Source organism: Sus scrofa, chromosome 1, assembly GCF_000003025.6.
Source record: "Sus scrofa isolate TJ Tabasco breed Duroc chromosome 1, Sscrofa11.1, whole genome shotgun sequence".
In the NCBI taxonomy this organism is placed as follows: domain Eukaryota; kingdom Metazoa; phylum Chordata; class Mammalia; order Artiodactyla; family Suidae; genus Sus; species Sus scrofa.
Window position 1 is genome coordinate 75,141,916 of NC_010443.5, and position 23,567 is coordinate 75,165,482.

Below are 23,567 nucleotides of genomic sequence, written 5' to 3' on the forward strand. Positions count from 1 at the left end.
TTTTATTCCCCTTAGTATATAGGCATATTTGAGAATCATTATCAATATTCTTCCAGGTTTATTAAAAAAATACCATTTTCCCCAAAATTGTTATTATTTATTTTGCTGCCTCTCAGCTTTATATGAATGTTGTTAAAGTTTCTCCTTTTCCTATTTCCATTTACTCAATTTTCAGAGATCTATTTCTTTTTGTTACTCATTTTTTTTTTTTTTAATTATTTTCCCACTGTACAGCAAGGGGGTCAGGTCATCCTTAGATGTATACATTGCAGTTACAGTTCTTTTCCCCACCCTTTCTTCTGTTGCGACATGAGTATCTAGACATAGTTCTCAATGCTATTCAGCAGGATCTCCTTATAAATCTCATTTTTAAAAGAAATAATCTACTGTGTTTTAAGTAACTAAATATAAACACATTTAGTTTTAAAAATCATTTAACTAACCCTCTCACATATTCCCTTCTATGCGATCATGGAGACAAGGGGAGGAAACTCGGAAGCAGAGTTGTTCTGCTTTCTGAAGTGTCTTCAAGGATGGTATGATATGACTAGAGGATCTTCAAAAAGGAAAAAAGAAAAAACGAGATTACTGGGCTTAACAGGGACAAGGCTATAAGGCTAAAATAAACTACCATGCGTACTCAGGTATAGAAAATGCTCTGGATCACACATTTGTCTCTTAGACAGGATGATAGTAATATTCTGTGTCACAAAATACTGCCCATTTATTAAAGATTGAAAAATAATGAAACAAAAATATTTATTTTCTTTAAAATACTTTTTTTCTTTAAATCTTTCCTCTAATATAATACAGAATACTATCTATAATTATAGTCTAAAATGAAGATATTGAAGTTTTGTTTTTGTTTTTATTTTTTTTTTTTTACAAAGAACTCCTTTTAATGTATGGTCAGAACCTAAGGTAGCTGAGAATGAGATCGCCTCTCAAATTTTGAGAGATACCTTTAGAATGAGTAAAAGAATTAATACCATTTTACTACTATATATATAGTGGAAGGTCAAATTATGAAACTAAGATAATACTCTAGAAACCCTAGTTTTGCATCCAAATTAATTCTTTCTAATACTTATATTGACAAGCAATACTTTATTAGATTCCATCCAAATCTTGATTTTTGGCTTAATAATACATCCATAAACTAATAATATACAGACACAAACCTACCATTTCTATTCATATCTCTTTCTCCCCAGACCCTTTGCCATAGCTTCCTGATGAGAAGAGATGCAAGCACAAACCTGTTTTGGAAGCAGAGGTAGTTACTATATTTTTTTGGAGAACAGGGGTGGGGATGGAGGTAGAGGTTTACTATTTCCCTTTTTCCCCTGTAGTAAGGATAAGGGAGTCATTGAAATCCTTTGGAATAGGATGAAAAAGAAAGTAGGCAGGACTCATATGTGGGTTGCTCCTATTTCCCTTAGGAAAATTTGACCAATTTGATAACTAAGATCTGGACATGTATCATAGCACTGAGATTATCTGATGGCATGTAAATTTAATAAAAATGAAACCCAAGAAATCTTCTATTTTCCAGAATGTGTGATATGAAGAAGAGAAAATGAATTTATCTGGAGGGGACTCCGAAAGAGTCACTGATGAAAAAATGATGGCAAAGTGCTTAAATAATCTAGCAGCAGAGTGGAAACCCAAGAAATTTACCAAATAGTTATTTAATTTTAGAAAAAAAAAAGTTAAGGGGATTTCTAGAAAGATGATGGAATAAATGCTCATTCCTAGAAACTCTATCATAGAATGCCCAAACTATCAGAATCAATGAAAAGCAGTCCAAAAACCTAACAAGATAAAACTAAGAATATCATACAACTCTAAAGTGGTTAACTTCAGTCTAAGGAACAAGCATCAAAAACTACCAAAAGGGAACTCAGGCTCAAAGGGGTCCATGAAGATACCTAAAATGGTGAAAGCTCTAAACCATTTGAATAACCAATAGATATAAATGAACACTATTTTAAAAGACAAAAGAAGAAATTCAATGACTACCCCCACAAGGAACATACTTCAATAGTGAAACAGTGTTAACCTTAAAAGTTTTAGGAAGTTTCTGTTGTGGCTCAGTGGGTTAAGAATGACTAGTCTCCATGAGGATGTGGATTTGACCCCTGGCCCTGCTCAGTGCGTTAAGGATCCGATGTTGTCACAAGCTGCAGTGTAGGCCTCAGATATGGTTCAGATCTGGTGTTACTGTGACTATGGCACAGAAAACAAAATTTTTAGAGAGTCTATGCAGACAAAAATTGATTTGTTTGGGTAAAGTGTCAATGAAGACTTTCAGTACAGCAAACATAAATCACACTTGAAGCAGTAAAGGGATGCCAGAACACAAAAGAAACATTCAGATCTGAAAAACAAATGAAGGTAGAAAGGCTCTTATCACATTACTTCCTTCGATATGGTTATTCTGGTACAATATTAACGAAAACAATTGTTTCCTTAGATAGGTTTATTTAAAATACATTTTTTTAACGTTTAATTCTAACAACATTTATTTTAGTTGCTTTTCTGATGAATACACAGAACCTCAAGAGTCTGCAGTCTGATTGTCCCACTGTCCTTATTATTCAACAAGTAACTTGAATTCCAGCGTCTCCCCAACCACATAACTTCCCCTCCTCATCCACAGAGATCTAGTTTATCTGAGCACAAAGCAATTGTGTCGTCTTCACTGTGGGCTCCTGCACACTGTAACACACTTCCCTGAGCTCCTGTGGCACTCCCCCTGCACAGTGCCCCAACTCACCATCAATCCCCAAAGTGTCACTCATACATAGTCCTCGAGTGTCAAAGTCTTGTATGGACAGAGAAAATCTCCTGAAATTGGATGCTTGTTATGACAGTTTTCCAAATGAAAAGAAAATAAGGATGACTATAAACACTTCAAAGGATCCATCTCACTGGATTCCTCCTCTGAAGACCACAGTACTTGTAAGGCAAGCAGCCTTCTATAAGCATTACTCTCATCGTGTTCCAGTAATTTCTCCCAAATCTTGCCCCTTGGGGTTTATAGCTCTCACTGGCAGACTCTCATTCCAAAAGCTATATCCCAGTCTTATCCTCCCTCCTTCCAGATTTTTCTCTTTCATCTCTCTCCTCTTGTTTCTGCTTCCTCAAATCTTGAAAAAAAAAAAAAAAAATCCCCTCCTCCAACTGCTCTCATCTTGACTATTTATCTGGGCAATTTATTTTTGCTGCTGCCTTCTACCGGCTCAGCCCAAAGCACTCTTTCCCCAATCCACTTACCAACAGATTTAATATAGGTACTGCCTCTCCAAATTGTCTCACTGACTATTCTGCCTTGTTTTGTGCTTCAAAATGCTCACCTCTATGGACTGAATCATTGGAGATCCATTGCCATCTGGCTTATAATTACACACTTCCAATGGGAGGCACTAACAGGTTGAAAGGCAGGGAGAAGAAGGTCAGCATAATTACTCCTGCACTGACCTCCCTGTCAGGCTGAGGGCCAGCAGTAAGTATATTCCTCCACTGAAGACCACAGTCTTGTTAGGCAGGCAGCCTTCTATAAGCATTAATCTCATCGTGTTCCAGTAATTTCTCCCAAATCTTGCCCCTTGGGGTTTATAGCTCTCACTAGCCCATCACCATGGTTTCTCATAACTCTGTGCATACCTTCATTAAACTCTCTTCAGGCACCCCATGTGAGTGTGTCATCCATTTCCTGCCAGGATCCTGGCTGATTCAACAGGGAGGAAAAGAAACTAGAGAGATTGTAGAGAACAAAATACTCATTATAGAAGAATTGGTTGTTCTGAGAAAAGAATAATCAGAAAACAAGAAAGAGTTCCTGAAAATTAAAAATACAAATGCTGAATAAGCATGTCAACAGAAGCACAGAATAGCAGAACCAGGCTGAAGAGCAAATTTGTAATTTGGAAGACAAATTTCAGGGAACTCTCCAAGGAGAGAAAAAGAAGGGATATATGGGAAAAGGTTAAGATGGAGCTCAAACACCTATCTAACAGTAGATAAAAAAGGTCAGATATAACAGAGATAATGGAGGAAAATAAATAACATAAGAATAATTTGAGGAGTTTCCATCATGGCTCAGTGGAAATGAATCTGACTAGGAACCATGAGGTTGCAGGTTTGATCACTGGCCTAGCCCAGTGGGTTAAAGATCCAGCATTGCTGTAAGCTGTGGTGTAGGCTGCAGACACAGCTCAGATCTGGCATTGCTGTGGCTGTGGCATCAGCCAGTGGCTACAGCTCTGATTTGACCCCTAGCCTGGGAACCTCCATATGCTGCAGATGCAGACCTAAAAAGACAAAAAATTAAAAAATAAATAACAATAATAATAATAATAATGAGAATAGAATCTTTATATTTAAAGGGCCCCAACTGCAAAGGTAGGTAGAGAGAGATACACATTCTAACATATACTGATAATATTTCAAAACTTTAAGGATGAATTAAAAACATCATAAGCTCCCAGAATGTTCTTGCTCTTAGGAGATACATGATAAAATATTCAGGGTGTGAAGAATTTGTAATGTTCAAGAAGTTCAGCAAAAAGGGAGAAAAAAAATTAGAGAAAGTCACAGTGGCAAAATGTTAACATGTGAATCTAGGTGAAGGGGATGTGGTGTTTACTGTATTACTCTTTGAACTGTTCAATAGATTTAAAACAAGTTGGAAAAAAAAGAAAAGGCTCTCAGAGGGAGGTAAAACAAAACAAAACAAAAAAACAGGTTTCCGAAAAAAGAATGAGATTCAGACTGACATAAGACTTCTCATTATAAACAATAGGTGCTAGGAAATGATGGAACAATATCTTCACAGTTCTGAGAAAATGATTTTAACCTAGAATCCTAAAGAACTGTAATAAAACTTGAGGGGAAATTAAAAACACAAATATTCAAGGGCTGGAAGGTTTAATTTGCACATACTGTTTAAGAAAAAAATGACATACAGAATTTATGCTATTTAAACAACATAGCAGTGAAATACTTAAATGAAAAACTAGTTAAAACTGCATCTTCATTACTATCATGCTAACCCAAACATAACATCAATTATTGCTGAAACACTGAAACAGCCTTTGAATTGGTCTTCAGGCTTGCATTGCTGCACCCCTCCTCTCCGTGCCCACATAGGAGCCAATGTAACTTTATTATGATTTAATATTCTATTTTATTTTTTAATGTAGATAATATAGTCACATTGAACAAGTACATTACATAATCTGAAAACATGAGGTACAAAAAGGCATTACATCTCTGAGACCCAGACAAGGGGGTCCCTGCACTTTCGAGAGCCCACTATAGGTGAGGAGTACATGGAACCATGGGCATATACCCATCCATGCCATGCTTGAACCCTAGGACTCTCTGCCCAAGTGGGCTAAGCCCTCGTTCAGGGCTTATGGGTTGTCCTCCCTATGGCTGAACACAAGGCCCATAAGGACACCCCTAGGCCCAGGGAATGAGCAAGTGGTAGCTGTATGTGGGTGTGCACAGAGCCCTAATGTGAAGCCAGGTGTCCATTCTTCATGATATAAGTCTGAGAGGGGGGCTGGGGCCAGAGGACAGGTCACATGCTGGCCATATCAGAACAAGACTAGGGAACAGTATATTGCAAAAACCATCTGTCTCATCTTTGTCCTCAGCCAAAAGGTTTCTCTTCCCAAAGACAACCACTGTTTTTGCACAAGGTGATTATTTTATTTCATTTATTTATTTTTTGGCTTTTTTTTTTTTTGGCTGTTTTCAGGGCCGCGCCCGCGGCATATGGAGGTTCCCGGGCTAGGGGTCTAGTCGGAGCTGTAGCCGCTGGCCTACACCACAGCCACAGCAACGTGGGACCTGAGCCACATCTTCGACCCACACCACAGTTCATGGCAATGCTGGTTCCTTAACCCACCGAGCAAGGCGAGGGATCAAACTCACAACCTCATGGTTCCTAGTCAGATTCGTTTCTGCTGCGCCACGACAGGAACTCCAAGAGTGAGTATTTTAAATAACAAATCTGATAATGTAATCTTCAACCTAAAATATTTTAGTGGTTCTCTACCGACAGGATAAAATCCAAAATCCTTAAAATGGTCAACATGGTGCTTCTCAAACCATAATGTGCATTAGAGTCAGTGGGGGATTCAAGTCTGATTCATTAGGACTGGAGAGAGGCCTTGAGATTTTTCTAACAAATTCCGAGGTGATAAAGATGGTGCTGGTCTGTAGACCACAGTAGAGAGTGCCTGAAGAGATTAACATTCCTTTTGAAGCTATAATTTCAGCTACCTCAGTTAGGGAAAGAGACTTTCCTCTGGGTCTCCTTACTTCATTTTGAAGCTGCAGCTGGTCCAGGCAGTTGGGAGGGTGGACAGAAATTGCCAATTAGTAATAATAGCTAACATTCATTCATTCAACAAATATTTATTGGGTATCTGTATGTATGTGCTAATACTGGCCTAGGGAGCCCAGCAATGAACAAAATGTCTCCATCTTCATTGAGCTTATAACCTAGCAGGGCAAATAGAATCCACAAGTGAGTAACTATGTTAGGTAGTGTTTGGAGCTAAGAAGAAAAATAAAACAAAATTAGGAGCTAGAAGGTAAGAAGACTTATTATTTTAGACAAATGAGTCATACACAAAGATGGATTTAATGGCTTTTTGTCATACTAAGTACTAAGGTGGGCATTATGCTGAGTACCTTAAAGAGATAAAGGTGCTATTATCTCACTGATTTAAAGCACTCTTGTCTTATTTTGTGGATAATAAAACTGAAGCTTAGAGATGTTAAGTAACTTGTCCAAACAACTTGTAGCTGTTTGGCTATGAGAACCAGGTTATGGACCCTGACAGTGTGGTTAATACCAATTTCTGTATTAATTAGCTTTTGCTGAGGGAAAACACAACCCCCATATCTCGTGGCTTCCAAGTATGTATTTCTTTTCCATGTTACACAAGGGCACTCTACTGGGCTCAGCTGGGCTCCCTGTGTCTTAACATTCTTGAAGCAAGACTTCAACTTTTAACCTCTAAACTGTTTGGTGTGGGCCTGCCAGTTTATGACAAACATTAAGTAACTCAAGTATCAATATCACCAGAGATACTACCACAAGAGGACCAGCAGACCAAGAGAGATAAGCTAACAGTGAATCCACAAAATCTTCCCTTTGTTGGTTTAAAACTCATAAATTTGAGTCACTTAAACTTTTCTCTAAAGTTTAATGAAAGCAAGCTTAATATGCAGTAGGCCCCTCTAGTTTTAGCAGTGGTTCTTAAGCTTTTAGGCTTATAATCTCTCTGAAAATCTGATAAGACCTGGGCTCTCTTCCAAGAAATAATGCTCATCAGTCTACACAATTTTGTATTCAATTTAAGGGGCACCACAGCCCAGATGTAACCAAAATCCTTAATTTGAGAACCCTTAAATTGTAGCATCTGCCAATATAATCTCTTCTCTGAAAACTTCTTTCTAGTCCCTGGTGAACACCAGTGATTCTCTTTTACTAATTATTTCATTTAATTAAAATAGTTAATTCTAATTATTAGCAATTAAAAAAGTTATCTTTTTCTTTTTCAAAAAATCTTTTTGGGGTTGCACACAGCATAGGGAGGTTCCCAGGCTAGGGGTTGAATCAGAGCTATAGCCGCCGGCCTACGCCACAGCCACAGCAACGCAGGATCCAAGCTGTGTCTTTGACCTACACCACAGCTCACTGCAACGCTGGATCCTTAGCCCACTAAGCGAGGCCAGGGATCAAACCTGCATCCTCATGTATGCTAGTCAGATTTGCTTCCGCTGAGCCATAACAGGAACTTGAAAAAAAAAATCATAGTTATCTAATACAGCTCTGCAGCAAAAAAGAACAGAGGCTGAGCTGTTAAGAACTACCAATTTCAGGAGTTCTCGTTGTGGCAAGTTGTAGCTTTTGATACTTGATGCCTCATGTTTCATACAACAACTGAATCACAATCTGGTTAAGCTTTTATTAGTACAACATAGCTAAATTATTACATGACCATACAAGGAATTTAAAGTAAATAGACCTATAAGGATGATTAAATATACATACTGAAACAAGGCCAGCTGTGTTTGTGACTTGAGCTATATTATCTTGAAAGAGACATGATGGTTGGCCATAGAATCACTTTAAAAAATAGGCATTTTAGTATTTTTTTTTTCAATAAAAATGGCACTAATACTTGAACAGATCTGGGAACAAATATAAACAAACAGGTAAGTTTGTATTTTTTCATTCAACAGAATCATAAAATATTCTTTGTTTCTGAGAGACAGTATAGTGATGAGATGAACAGAGCAAACTTTAAAGACTAAATGTCTGAGCTTGAATCCCAGCTCTGTCACGTAAACTAGCCAGGTGAACAGGAGCGAATCAGACAAATTCTGTGCCTCAGCTGCTTCTTATTAAATGAGTTAATGGATAGATGCAAGTAAAGAACTTGGAGTGGCACCTGGAGAAAAAGTGCAAGCACTAGAATGTAAGCTGTATGGGGGTTGTAATTTTTATCTCTTCTGCCCTCTGATGTATGTAGTGCCTTCAGAACAGTGCCTAAAAGTAGCAGGTGCTCAATAAATATTTGTGGAATTATGGCTGATACCGTTGTTATTAATATGGTAATTTATGGATAGGTGAAAAAACTGAACCTGTTAAGCTCAGTTATTACTTGAACTTGGAAACTTTCCCTTTCTCCCCAAACTCCCTCCTCTAAAACAAAAGAGAAATGTAAGCATTCCTAAGTTGCACATTCAGCTTGTCTAAGGCCCCGAATACCAAAATATGATGGAGAAACCAGATTTAAGTTGAGCAATGGTGCCATCTAGTGTTCATAAAAGCTACATACAAGAAGCTGCATTCCGAATAAATTTTCATACAATGTTTTGAAGACAAAGAAAAAAACCCACAAATGCAAAATTCATTAGCTAAAAAAGCCTGCTCTATCAACAGTCAAAATCTTTGAAAGAAAGGTATTTCTAAGGAAAATTAAAGAATTGAATCTCTTAAAATTAGTACATAACATACTAGAAGAAACATTTCAGAGAGTATACTCAAGTTCTACTTGCCATAAAGGTCATCTTGTATGAATAAAGTGATCCATTGAGCTTATTTTCTTTTCAATGGCATGTGCTTTTTAGCTTTATTAGAAGAAACAGAAGTATCCATTATAAAAATTTTGGGAAAATGTAGAAAAGTATAAACCACAGCCCAAATGTAACCACTGTTAACATTTGGAGATTATATATACATGCATTTCTTTGATTTTAAGTGTATATGAGAAAAGTAATTTAATTTTCATCAAATTTTTGGCCAATATATTAAAAATTAATATAAGAAAATGATAAATGATCTTTTTAAACTAAAATCAAGAGCTTTCCCTACAACTGAAAAGACCCTAGCCTCAACTTAACATTGTATTCAGTGGGGTGAAAATTTTTAAAAATTGCTATCAGTTACATAATCATTTTGGCCTAGTTTTGAAATAGCCAAAATCTATAAGAACTGGAGCTTATAAAATGAAAAAAAGAAGTTATTTCATCTGTTCCCTTTCAGATAACACTAAACCTATAGTAAAGTATACCAATTTGAGTTTGGGACATCTGAATAAAAATTTGAGTTTGCAATAATGTTTGATCTCATTATTTACTTGGGAATGCTCATTAAAGTTTTAGGTTTTATATTTATTTCCCTTTCCCCTCAAATCACAGAGACAGCTAAGATTTGATTCAATGCTCATTAGATAATCATTAAATGATGACAAGAAAACCATCTGCTACTTCCTACCTTCTGGACAAATGCTGTTTTACATTTAGTACACAGAGTGGGAAGCAGGGAATTTCTTAGGATCACACAGGAATAATAAGGGCAGAAGAGTCATGGGGAAGATGGAGAAAAAAGTGAAAGGTCAAGAAGCTGTGAGAGGGAAGTGGGCAGGCCTCTCCAACAGAACCTTGGTGGGTGCCAATCAGTGATTGGAGGAGGGCATCTATTGGCCAGGATGGGGTGAGGTTCTTTTATCAGGAGACTGGTTGCAAGGATGGGGAGAGGGACAGAGCCTGGGCTCAAAGTATCACTTGCTGGACCACACCCTCTGTTGGCATTAACTAGGTTTCTGAGAATATAAATTAAATCACAACTTGGGAGTTCCTGTCATGGCTCAGTAGTTAACAAATCCGACTAGGAACCAAGAGGTTTGATCCCTGGCCTTGCTCAGTGGGTTAAGGATTCGGCATTGCCGTGAGCTATGGTGTAGGTTGCAGACGCAGCTCGGATCTGGCATTGCTGTGGCTCTGGTGTAGGCCACCAGCTACAGCTCCAATTAGACCCCTAGCCTGGGAACCTCCATATGCCATGGGAGTGGCCCTAGAAAAGGCAATAAATAAATAAATAAATAAATAAATAAATAAATAAAATCACAACTCTTCACAGTAAACAGGGAGATGTGCTCTTCCTTGCACCTAGCTTCAAAAGTTGAGTTGTTGTGGCAGGCTGCTTTAAAATGGTTCCCAATGATTGCTGCCCTGCCTCCTGGTGTTCATTCCATTGTTTTTATATGCTCCCCTTGGGTATGGGCCGGATCTTGTGTGTTGCTTCCAATGAACAGATTAAGGCAAAAAATGATGGCAATGTCCTTTCCAAGATTAGGTTATAAAAGACTGTGGCTTCTGGGAGTTTCCATCATGGTGCAGTGGAAATTAATCCAACTAGTATCCATGAGGATTTGGATTTGATCCCTAGCCTCATTCAGTGGCACTGCTGAGAGCAGTGGTATAGGTCACACACAGGGCTTGGATTTGGAGTTGCTGTGCTGTGGTAGGAACAGCAGCTGTAGCTCTGATTTGACCCCTACCCTGGGAACTTCCACATGCTGCACCTGCAGCCCTAAAAAGCAAAACAAAAACAAAAACAAAAACCCCCCAAAAAAGACTGCGGCTTCTGTCTTGCTGGCACTCTTTGCTAGTACCTGGCTCTGGTTCTTCTCAGGTACTTTCTCTGAAACGCAGGTGGAGGGACCTGCATGGCAAGGAACAGAGCGAGCTGCCAGTGAGCTAGCAGCAAGGAATTGAGGCTCTCAATTCAACAGCTCTCAAGGAATTGAATCCTTCCAACAACTATGTGAGCTTGAAAATGTGTTCCTTGCCATTTGAGCCTCAGATGAGACCACAGCCCTGGTCAAGACATTAACTAACTGCAGCTTCATGGGAGACCCTGAAGCAGGGATCCTATCTCAACTATAACCAGATTTCTGACCCACAGCAATTGAGACAATGTGTATGGTTTTAAGTCACCAAATTTGTTATGAAGGAATAATTCAGTTGTTAAACAAAGAAACACTGCTCAAGCCCACCTGAGAGACAATACCCTGAGAGTCTCTGTCACTGGCTTGTAGCAGCCTCCCCAGTCACCACCAAGGCCTGAACCCTGCTTGTCTTCTTGGCACAACTGGGTACTCTTTTTGTGGGTTGCTGATTACGTTCTCCTCAGTTCACCTGCTGGGTCTCTCTCTCCCACCCAAGGGCTTTTGTACTTCCAATATCTGAAATAAATAACAGAACATCTGAGCAAACTTCCTAGCTCCATGCTTCAGTGACCAGACCAGCTTGGAATTGAAGTGCATGTGTGGTTTCTAAGATAAACCACCTATCCTGACTATATATTATTAATTTATTAATTTTATTGCTTTTTGGAGTTTCTGTTTCCTATTTACCAACTGGTATGAAAATAGTATTTAAAAAAGTACTGCTGTGCCAGTGCATACTGATTGAACATCAGTTTATGCTATAAGGTTAACTCATCAGACAATATTCAAGATTTGAGTTCTATTTCCTTCCAATGAGTTTTTTAAATATAACGAATGCAATTTTTACAACTACTTTTAGCCAGCTCAAACATTAAATTATGATGGCATTACCACATGGAAACAGCCAAGCTAGTGTTTTATTCATAATAAAGTGAGAGAGGGCTCAGACAAAAGTTATAGTTACATGTTCACACACGCACTGACAGACAGCAAAAGGAAAATAAAAGGGGGCCAGAGAAAGGAAACAAAAATGAGGCCAAACTTAGTCTGCAGGGAAGAACAACAGAGCATTAGTTACAGCCAGTCATAAGAGGTTTGGTTTGGGCATGCTGAGGATAGAAGCAGTGTGTACTTGTGTAAACAGATAAGCTGAGAAGAAAAGTTAATTATTACATTAAAATTTATTTGCTCCACTAAGCTGTCTTTATTATCCCAACCCACTCAGATCTTTCCTTGCTCTGAATTACTGTAACACTGTGAATGTTATATAATTTTCCCACATTGATTTTAAGTCATATTCCAATATAAAAGTAACATGTGCTCACGAATAAAAACACAAAGACTATAGGAAAACAGATTAGTGGTTAAGAACATGGAGTCAGACATGCCTCCTGACTCTCCATATTCAGTACTTGAATTAAGTTACCTAATAGTTCTGTTTCTTCATCTATAAAAAGTAAAATTCAAGTCACAGAACTGTTGTATGTGTAAAACTAGACATTGCAGGGAAATGGGCCTTCAAAGGAAGTACAGAGAAAGTTTGTATACATTATTTCAGAATGTGAATGTAAACCTTAAGTGGAAAAACACAAGAGAATAACAGGAATTGAGTCTTGCAGATATGGTGTGACCCTGGGAGTGTCAGTAGCAATTGCACCACCTTTAGGAGCACTGGGGGCCAGGGAAAGCAGCACCCAAGCAGGCTGCAAGTGCTTCTTCTCAAAGAAAGAGCCCAGATTTGGAGAAGGTCCTGTTTCCTTAGCTAAAAAAATCAAGAAACTTAATCCAGTCTCAAAGTGAGGGGGTGCATTCATATTTGTGTATTTGTTTTGGGAAGATATCTTCCTCAAAACCTGTAACCCACCTGAAATCTGACAAATGTTATATGTAAGATGCTTATAACTAAGCATAGCATACAGTAAACACTCAATAAAATTATGTTTGTTAATAATTATTATTATAAAAAGAAATATAAAATCTCTAATAATCTAATCTAACTCTTCTGGTACATGCAGATTTCCTGACATTTCCCTCTCTCTATAAAAATATATATATTTGGCCTACTATTTTAAAAGTTGCTTTTCCACTTAAATATATAATTTCTTCTTTTATGTATTTTAAAATAATTTTCAATAACTGTGTTATAGTCCTTTATACAGATGTACTATAATTTAACAATAATTTAATAACTGGATATTTAGATTATCAACTTATATATAAAGATATGTAAAGATAACACATTTACATCATAAATAACACTTACAGGGATTATCATCATACATCAATCTTTTTCAGATGATTTCCTGGATGTGTAATTACTATGTAGATACACTCCCACCAAGAGAGTTCCACAGCTGTCAACATACTACCATAAAATTTAACATTTTTAGTGAAAGTCTTGATTTATTCTTAATGTTTTTCTCTAGATTATTGCAAAATTCTTAATGGTAGTGGTTGTTTTCAACTTTTTATATCTCTCACAGAATTAGAATAGTATCAGGCATAAAGAAAGATTTAAAATGAATTCTTATTTTTAAAAAGTATACCCATTTCAGCCTTAGATGGAGAGGGAGATCAGCTAGAGGTGAGGTGGAGTTCAGAAAAAAAAAAAAAATAAATAACCCTGTTATTAATTATTTTAAGAAAGCAGAAAGAGCCATAATATAGTTTCATTCCAACCAATAAATGGCATTTAATATAAATTTGTAGTACTAAATGACAGAATATTTACCTCAAGGTTTTACTCTTCACATTTTACTATACAACTACTTCCAAGTTCAAATCAGGAACCAATGAAGACCAGCATAAACTGGAATTAAACACCTCTTAATCTGAACAATAACCACTAAAGATTTATTTACAATAATACAGTGCACTAAAGGGAATAAAAAATAATAAAAACAAAATCAAGAAAAAATATGCATTGCTTGGTGAAAAAGCAAAATACAAGTCTAGCTTGGAGACAGACTTTTGTTTTGAAAATTACTTTTATATGTTAAAATGAAAAAAAGCAGGAAAAGGGCTTGTCAAACACTCATACCGCAATACTCACTACAGACCCAATCATGTGAGATTTGCTTAAATCTCTAGCATCTAAGGTAGATGAACTAAATGTTTAAGGTGGCATTTAGGGAAAAAAAGTATATGTAATCATTTGTTGGTAGTTGTCACTAATTAAGGAAGTGTAACAGATTTTCCATCTTCTTTTACCAGGTTTGTTGCCATAATCAATTTTTTCTTCATGCTATACTAGATTTTTAGTGCACATGCCATAGACAATGAAACTCTGACCTAACAAATGGAATGCAAAAGTATACAAAATGGCACTACTATGAGTGTGAAAATATTTTGTGCTTAATAGTATAGTTATAATGGGATTTACAATTAGAAAACATCAGTGAAATCTAATTTTGTAACATATAAGTAACAAAATTAAGACTCTAAACAATTAAGTACACAGTTCAAATTGGGTACTTCCTTAAAATCATTTTATAACTTTAGTTCATAATTTAAAAAATCAAGATTAAAATACTCCAATTTGATCAGATAAAGTTGAATTATGGAAAGGACAAGAGAAGAGTGCCTTTTACACTATTTAAGCATAATCTTTTATGATTCTAGTGATAATTTTCCATAATAAATAAGAATCCAAAGGCTTTAAAGTGTGCACATACAAATGGCAAAATGATTTCTCTGTGCGATCAAAGTAATGATATAACCTAGGCTTGATTTCATAAGAAGACAACTGAGGCCACTTTCCTTTTTAGCTGTAAACAACTTGCTGTATGACATGTAATGCAATACCATATTTTGGGAAATTTCAAGCATTTATAATCCACGGGAAAAACACTCAACACTCCTACACTATTTTTTTTTAAGCCCACAATAGTGCAGTCTTTCAGCTACAAAGCCAGAAGCCAGTTATAAAACCAGTACTTTTCCACTAGAGTTACTTATGGGGCGGGGAAGGGGATGTTCAGCACTGCAAACGTTAGGGTCTAAAATAAGATCATTGCAAGGAGTTACTACAACACTTGCACTGCCAGCACTGTCATGGCAACAATGAACTAGCTAGGAGAATGCTCTTTTAACATTCAAAGCTAATCTTGAGTCTATTACTCATGGAAATATACCAAATTTTCTTTTAGGCAGTTCACTAAAAAAACCATTTTACTTGGTAATCTCTTAATGTAAAGATAAGCCTTTTATATACCCTATTTCCAAGATCGCAGTCTAGCACCTTCTTGCAAGAGGTGAAGTTTATAATGACAACATACTGAAAATTATGTTCTACAGTGAAACACAAAGATTCAGCAAGGTTCAAATGCAATTTCAAGATGGGTCAGGGTTTAAATAAGAATTTGATACGCAATTTAATAAGATCTAAGAATGTGGTTTCTCCCAGAAACCAAAGTTTTACATTTCATCCTGAAGGAAAAATAATTTTGGAAGAGAAAGCAATATATATTTTCACTATTAGGAGCCATATATTAAATTTTTATTCAGATAATGCAGGATAATGCTGAAAAGCATGGACTGGACTTGGAGTCCCACGGCCTGGGTTTGAAATCTGGCTCCTCCTCTCACTAAGCTGTGATACCTGGGACAAGTTATTTAACCTATCCCAGCCTTGATTTTTTTTTTTTCCTGTTGCATAAAATGGGGATAATAATACCTACTCTTTAGTGAAGACTGAATGAAAAGGGTTAAGGATATATGAAAAGGGTTAAGAACCAGGTTTTGCATATGGAATACCTATTCTTACTACACTCAAAACTATACATTCTACAAAACTAGATTAAGAGACTGCTGAAGATGACTGAACTCTGTCCAATGTGCCACAGATCATAGGAGGGGCAGCCATGGGAGCTCAGGAGGAGGGCCAGAGACACTTGCTACACCCAATGAAGTAAATTCAAGAAATCAAACATGGTACAAAATCTCTTGAAGCCCTGTTACTTCTAGGGTATTTGGGGGCAATGTAATCTTTCCTTAGTTACTTTGTTCTTAAAATCATATCAAGCTGTCTAGGCCAGGCCACTCATCTGGCAAGAGTGAAAGGACTGCTGGGGATTTTCTGCTTAATACATCAGGCTCCCATTGGGGGAAGCAGAGTAGGAACACTGACAGTGCAGCTCTAATCTCTTTAGTAGACCTTTAATGCAGACAGCCTCCGCAGCAGATAACTTGCCTGAAACATCAGACATGCAGTGACTAGGCACAGAAGATTTAGTTGCTTACTGACAGCACTGGCTTACAAGCCATCATTTTCTTTCCTCTATTTTATATCCTTGAAGATGCATTTGAAAGTCAAATGTTCCTAAGTGGAATACTAGACTAGCATGGTACTGGGGGAAGAACTGGTTCTCAGAGTGCTGAAACAATATTTATAAAACCCTTATTTTGGTTCCCAGTGGTGCTATTTCCTATAGGGTGCTATTCCCTAAGGCCAAAGTCCTGGAAAGTAGGTGAAAACTTTCCCAGTTGCCCAGATACTCAGGGTACCTTAAAGGGCATATGGTGTCAGAGGGCTCAACTTCTTATTTCCTTTCCCTCAATCTCACTGTGAGGGCACAACAAGAAATACTAACGGTTAACATTCACTTCGTGCTTAAGTGAACTGCAGTAAGTATTGCACATGTTACTTCATTTAATCCTCACAATTCTGTAAGGGAACTGAGGTTTAGGAGGTTATATAGCTTGCCCAAGGCCATAAAGTTTGGCAGAGCAGGACTTAGAACTAGGTCTGACTAACTCTAAAGCCCATGGTCTTGGCCATTCTCCTCTACTGCTGTCCCGGTATCAAAGCACAGGCCTTGGCAATGGACCTCTGTATACACACTTGACCACCTGGATGACACATGCAGCTGCCTGCCTGCAACCCCTCCCTGCTGGTGCCACGGTGACACACTAGAATGATGTTGAACTCTGAGTAACTAGATGCTACAGTTCTGCCATCACCTATGGCTCAAATTTCTGAGGCAGTAGTTGGTTAGAAGCATGCTTTGATAAAGTTGGACATTAGCATTAATCAGCTAATATATCAAAATTTCTGTACAAAGGGCAATTAAGGGATGTTAATACATGTGGATAACAAGTGTGGGATATATGAAAGTCAATTACATAAAAATCCTAAATTCTACATATAAAAATCCTAAAGTAATACCAGTTTGGAGTTCTCATTAGCTTAAAGACCTAGATCAAGTTCATCATCTTATTATTTTTCTTCACTATCATTGCCAATATTCATTTATCATCATCACCACCAATATTCATCATCACCAATATTTATTGAATGCTTTCTAGGTAACAGGCCCACTTCTGCATACTTTACTGTTCACTTAATTCTCAAAAACTACCCTGTGACAGTGGTATTATTATTATTCTCATTTTACAGATTAGTAAACAGTCTCAAGAAGTTTATTCATATTTAAATTTGTACAGTATATCAATGTTTACAAAATGCACTATCAATATGATCTTTAATTTTTATAACCATATCACAAGATAGATATAAAAATAATGTCAATTCAAGATGAGGAAACAGAGTTCCTATCATGGCTCAGCAGAACCGAACCTGACTAGTATCCATGAGGATGCAAGTTTGATCCCTGGCCTTGCTCAGTGGGTTAAGGATCTGGCGCTGCTGTGGCTGTGGTGTAGGTGGGCAGTTACAGCTCCGATTTGACCCCTAGCCTGGGAAATTCCATATGCTGCAGGTGTGGCCCTAAAAAAAAAAAAAAGGACAAAAAAAAGAAAGAGGAAACTGAGACTACACAGGTTAATTTATTCATGAGTGTATGTCTAGTAAAGATATTCCAAGATCTTTAAATGCTTCTGAAGTAATATCTCTAGTCAATATGAGACTGTATATTTTAAAGAGATGGTAAGAAAAGAAAAAAATCAAGAAAAAGAAAGAACAAGCTTATTTTGTTTTTTAAGTAGAACCATTATTAAAATTAAGAGAAACTTACAGCCTTCCTGTTGCTAAGTCAAAAGACAGATAAGCACAGTGTTTGGCATATAGTAGGTACGCAGTTAATACCTCGTGAATGAAATGAGAAGAAATAATTCATTAGGTTCAATAGTAAAATCTATACTACTTCACTAAAATTTCAATTACTTCTTATACTCAGAACCTCTGTCATCAACAAAACTGAGTAAGTATAGGTTATATTTCATAATTTAAGTCTATGCATATATTAGTCATTAGATGAAAAAAATAGACACACCTTAATTTGGTGAGGTGTAATCACTATCAACAATTGTGAGAGATCTTATTTGTGAGAAAACTTGTCTTTCTACCATTTAAATCACTTTTAACTTTTGAAAGGCGTCTCTTAATTATGTCCTTCAGTACCACTGAACATATCACTCTACCACTATTTTGCAAGGCTTGGTCTTTATCACATGATCGGAAGAATTTCTTGCTGTGTTTAGGCTATGAATAGCATTTGAAAAATTACTCAGTTATAATTATAGACAGCTAACACCTGCCAACTTGCTAGAAATGAAATCATGTAAAGTTTAAAGATGATTGTGCAATGCCTGTCAAACACTGAAGTGTCAAAACAGCAAATGCTCATTTTTAGTGGGATAAACTAAAATTCTAATTAGATTTTACTGAATATTACAAATAGAACTGACAAATTATCCCAGCTAATTTTTAAAAGGGCTAATATTTATTATCTTGCAATTTAAACAATTTTTAAGTTAAAACACTAAATACTATCCATTTAATGAATATATATATATGAAAGTTGATTTGAGAGGTATAACTAACAATACTCACATCATAAGTTTTATTTTCATTAGTATGGTTTAAAAGTGTAGGAAGTTGTTTGAAGGTAATTTTATAAGTAATAATTTATAAATCTATGTAGACCTTTCCCTTTTGAAATTAAAAATATGGTAAGATTAAAATAAAGCATAAAACTAAAAAAGTAGGGTATGATTTTGTATAACAATCACTTTGTTGTATAGTAGAAATTATCACATTGTAAATCAAGCACACTTCAATAAAACCAAAAAATGAAGGAAAAACAGTAAGATTTTAAAAAAGCTAAAACTAAAAGTATCTCGCTTTTCTAAGGTACTTGCATATTTCACTGCAATCTAATTAGAATTTTCTATAAGTAATTATATAAAAGAGATTAGAACATAAGAAGACACAACTCTCGTGCTGCCAAATTTCACAAGTTGTTTTCATATAAACTGAAACTTTCACAAACACAACAGCCTACTAGTAATATACACTTTCAACAATAAAACTGGGAAAATCCAATAAATGGTTTCAACTGTTATCCTACAAAAACTCCCTAAGTATTTCCAGTGAGAAATCTTTTTTTTTTTTTTAAATAAGCATCTTAAAAAAAATAAGAATCTTTCAAAAGGCTTTTTTTTTTTTCTGTACATAAATGTCATGGTAAATGTACCTTCAATGACATTAGTTTAATTTGGTGTAGTAACCAATGGGAAAAAAAGACAAGCATAAAACCATGTACCCATAATATAACTTCAATTTCCAGCCTGCCCATTGCCCCTAGAAATACCATCAACCATTCTGAAAACCTCTCAGATGCCCCTGAGTATACTGTGCCAGTGTAATTTAAGGTACTAGGTAATATCATCAAGGTCAATTAAGGTCTTTCCCCTTTTTGCTTTTTAGGGCCATACCTGCAGCATATGGAGGTTCCCAGGCTAGGTGTCAAATCAGAGCTACAGCTACCCGGCTACACCACAGCCACAGCAATTCAGGAGCCAAGCAGCATCTTCGACCTACACCACAGCTCACAGCAACACCGGATCCTTAACCCGCTGAGCAAGGCCAAAGATCAAACCCTCATCCCCATGGATACCAGTCAGCTTCATAACCCACTGAGCCACACTGGGAACTCCCAAGGTCTTTCTCTCTTAAGGTTAAAAGTAAATATTTTGGAATTCCCTTTGTGGCACAGTGGAAATGAATCCGACTAGGAACCCTGAGGTTGTAGGTTCAATCCCTGGCCTCACTCAGTGGGTTAAGGATCTGGCATTGCCGTGAGCTGTGGTGTAGGTTGTAGACTCGGCTCAGATCTGGTGTTGCTGTGGTTGTAGAAAAGGCCGGCAGCTGTAGCTCTGATTAGACCCCTAGCCTGGGAACCTCCATATGCCGAAGGTGCAGCCCTAAAAGGACAAAAGACAAAAATGAAAAGTAAATATTTTACCATGATGTGAAAAGAATATAGACTGATTTGAGAAATGGTAACTAAGAAGAGATTAAAATCGGTGGCAAGGTTTGCTTGGTGCTAATGTACTTCCAGCATAACTTTCATCCTATGTTTTAAGCACTGCCTTCTCCTCAAGCAGCATCTCCCCTGTCCTTCCACGGATTCTAGAATATTTCCCATGTCTATGGTTTCTCCAGTACATGCTGATTTGCTACATCATAAACAGTGGTTTTAAATATGACATTATTTATGATGAAGACATAACACCAAATAAGGTCCTGCCGTTTCAAAGTTTCAAGTGATTAATAATCCTTCATTAGACCTAAGAGTCCATGGCTACTTTCTGTCATATGAAAGTTTCAACAAATCCTTAAGTTAGCTGTTTTAGTTATTGTGAATTCAAATGGTTAAATGATATCCTGCAAATTTCTAGTGGTTTACCAAAAGGAAAATAAATATAATTCAAAGAGAACAGCACATCTATTTTCTAATTCTTTTACTTCATGAGTGATCTGTATAGCACTTTCAGAGCACGTAGTGCTAAAGAAAACAATTCTAATTAAGCTAAACTATTGTTTATGTATCATGTCCTCCATGATGTCATAAATAACCTATGATCTTAAACTGAAATTTAATAAGCAGGGATTTCCTGTTGTGGCTCAGTGGAAACGAATCTGACTAGGAATCATGAGGTTGTGGGTTCAATCCCTGGCCTTGCTCAGTGGGTTAAGGATCTGGTGTTGCCATGAGCTGTGGTGTAGGTCGCAGACACAGCTCGGATCCTGCATTGCTGTGGCTGTGTGTAGGCCGGCAGCCATAGCTCCAATTAGACCCCTAGGCCTGGGAACCTCCACATGCCGCAGATGTGGCCCAAAAAAAAGCAAAAAAAAAAAGATATCTAATAGGAAAATGTTTACATCCCATTTTCCTACAAAACACTACATCCCATTATAAACAAAACAATAACTATGTTAGAAAAATATTTTAAAAGTTAATCATTCTTTTTTTCTTCCCCATGCTAGAGATCATTTGGGGGCACTTGTAATAGGAATAAAATATTTGAAATTCGAAAACTTAGGAGTATCCTTGTTAGTTTCAATCTTTCTTAAGAGTTAGAACAAAGAAAGAGGACAGGATGCGTTTATATATTATAAAGAGGACACTGAGGGAGGATAGTAAAGATATGATTCATCCTGTAAGCCACAGGTAAAAAGAAGACAGGCTCTTTGTTTTCAAACCATTTAGAAAAAAAGTTAAAGATGTGCCTCCAACTTCTTTACATCTGTCATACAAAGAAGCCCAGAAAACCTGAGGGTAGATAGCATTTTCCTCTGAGCTCCAAAGAAGGAAGTAGTCAAAGACAGGACTGAGAGGAAGCACTGAGGAGAGAAGCAAGCTAGGAGGCCTTCTGAGGGAAAGGGACTGAGTTCCCAGGGCACCATTAAAATAAGAAAGGCCAAAATATAGTGGAAATGGAGGAGAGGAGCTAAGTGTAAATACCAAAAGAGGATTTTCATATTTGCTGTGATTACCTAAGAGTCAGCAGTAATTATTTGAGATGGACTACCTTAAAACTTTTGGCTTTGGCTAGACATGGCAGTAAAAAAGAAATCAAAATAATACAATCATCTTAAAAGGCCAAATCTGCTTCTGGAATGTTCCTAATCTATTACATTTTATAGTATTATTATAAATTATGTTTCCAATCTAATAGAATCGAAAATATAACTAAACCAAAGCAGTGTACAATCTAGTTAGATATGAGTTTTATTGGCAGCTTCTGACTAAACCTGTCTTTCACTCCTCTTCTTCACCAAGACAAATCTTTGTTCACATGATGGGGGATCTCCTGGCTCTTAAGGGCTGAATGTGGATTAGTCCAAACCAAAGTAGAAATGCCCAATTTCCTTGCCAATGACTGGCTTAATGTGACACTGGTTAATAGAAACTGAGAATAAGTCTGCTGGAGGATTTCTGGGGAAAGCTTTTCTTCCCTGAAAAACACATGGGAAGAAACTCTTCCTCTTAATTACAGATGGTCAATGACTGCATATAGGGCCTGGAAGTGCTCCAGCAACCTTGCAACCCTGAGCTGAGACAGCACATGCTATGTTGAGCAAAGGAAAACAAAAAGATAGAAAGCAAAAGGTAATATAGTTCAGTGAATGAATCAGTCACTCAAACTTGAAACTGCCCAACCTCCAGAGTTATTATGTGAGATAATAAACCTCTTATTGTTAAACCTACAAACTATGTATGACCCATGGATACCAACTGGATACTCCAACTGCAACTCTAACAACTGGAAATGTGTACCATACCCAATAGCTAAAGTTTTGTTTCTCCCCTGGGGTAACAATTGCTTCCCTAACGAAAGTATCTTCCACCCCAGTTAACAAAGATAAACTCTTTGTTACTTGGTCTAAGTTTTCTATCTTAAGCCAAGTTACATTCAGACAATGTTAATTGCTGGTAGGCATATAAGAAAATTTAAGTTTTCCTTTCTCAGGGTACAGAAATGAAAAGGATCAAATGACTACTCTTGGAAAAGTATTTGGCTATTTTGGATACTCCTCATAATTTTTTGATGAACATATTACACACTCACATTTCCCCCCTTAATTACGTGCATCATAAAGACAATAGCTCACAGGTGGATTATACCAGCATAGAGGACCAGTGTTAATACTTCCGTCCCTTTGCTTAGGGAATCAAGCATATCCAAAAGGTTATATGGGTTTAAAAATCAAACAAACAAACAAAAAACAGTACAGCTAAAGAACAGAAGACCTTCCTCAAAAGCAGCGAACAAATCTAACTGATCTTTCAGTCCTGAGTACAGTGGTTGGCACGGAATAGGTCTCAAAAATGTGCTGAACAGATTTAAGTACGTTGATTTGAAATCAATAAACTAAGAACAGGAATACAAACAGAGAATGCTCTCTCCCGATGTGCCAATTTTCTTTTTACATGTTTAGCCATTTTGAGTTGAATCCACCTACCACCACCCTACGACCTCTCGCTTCCTGACTACAGTCCTCTATAGCAATTATGGGTCTCTTTAGGAACACTCGCCGGAATTGCAAATGTAGTTCAACTTTTGTGGCTTATTAATGAATAACAGAAGGCATTATGGAGCACTATTTTGAATTATTTGGTTCCCCTTGTGAGGCTGGAGTGTGAAGTGGAAGCCAGATGATGCAGAACATTACATGAGATACTTAAGGTTAGATTCTGTTCTAAAGGATTTTAGGGAGGAGAGAAACATGGTCAGATTTTCATTTTAGATAAATAGCTCTGCAATTATGCAGAG

General features: G+C 36.9%; 1 protein-coding gene and 1 long non-coding RNA gene across 3 annotated transcripts in view; both read right to left on the reverse strand.

Moving 5' to 3' along the window:
- SESN1 (sestrin 1) overlaps positions 1-23,567 on the reverse strand; it is a 113,644-nt gene that overhangs the window by 85,185 nt on the left and 4,892 nt on the right. The window lies entirely within an intron of this gene.
- Positions 75-19,808, reverse strand: LOC106508918. Its single transcript, XR_001306055.2, has 2 exons — positions 11,373-19,808; positions 75-3,758 (listed from the first exon to the last, which is right to left on the reverse strand). It is a non-coding gene; the product is annotated as an uncharacterized LOC106508918 (long non-coding RNA).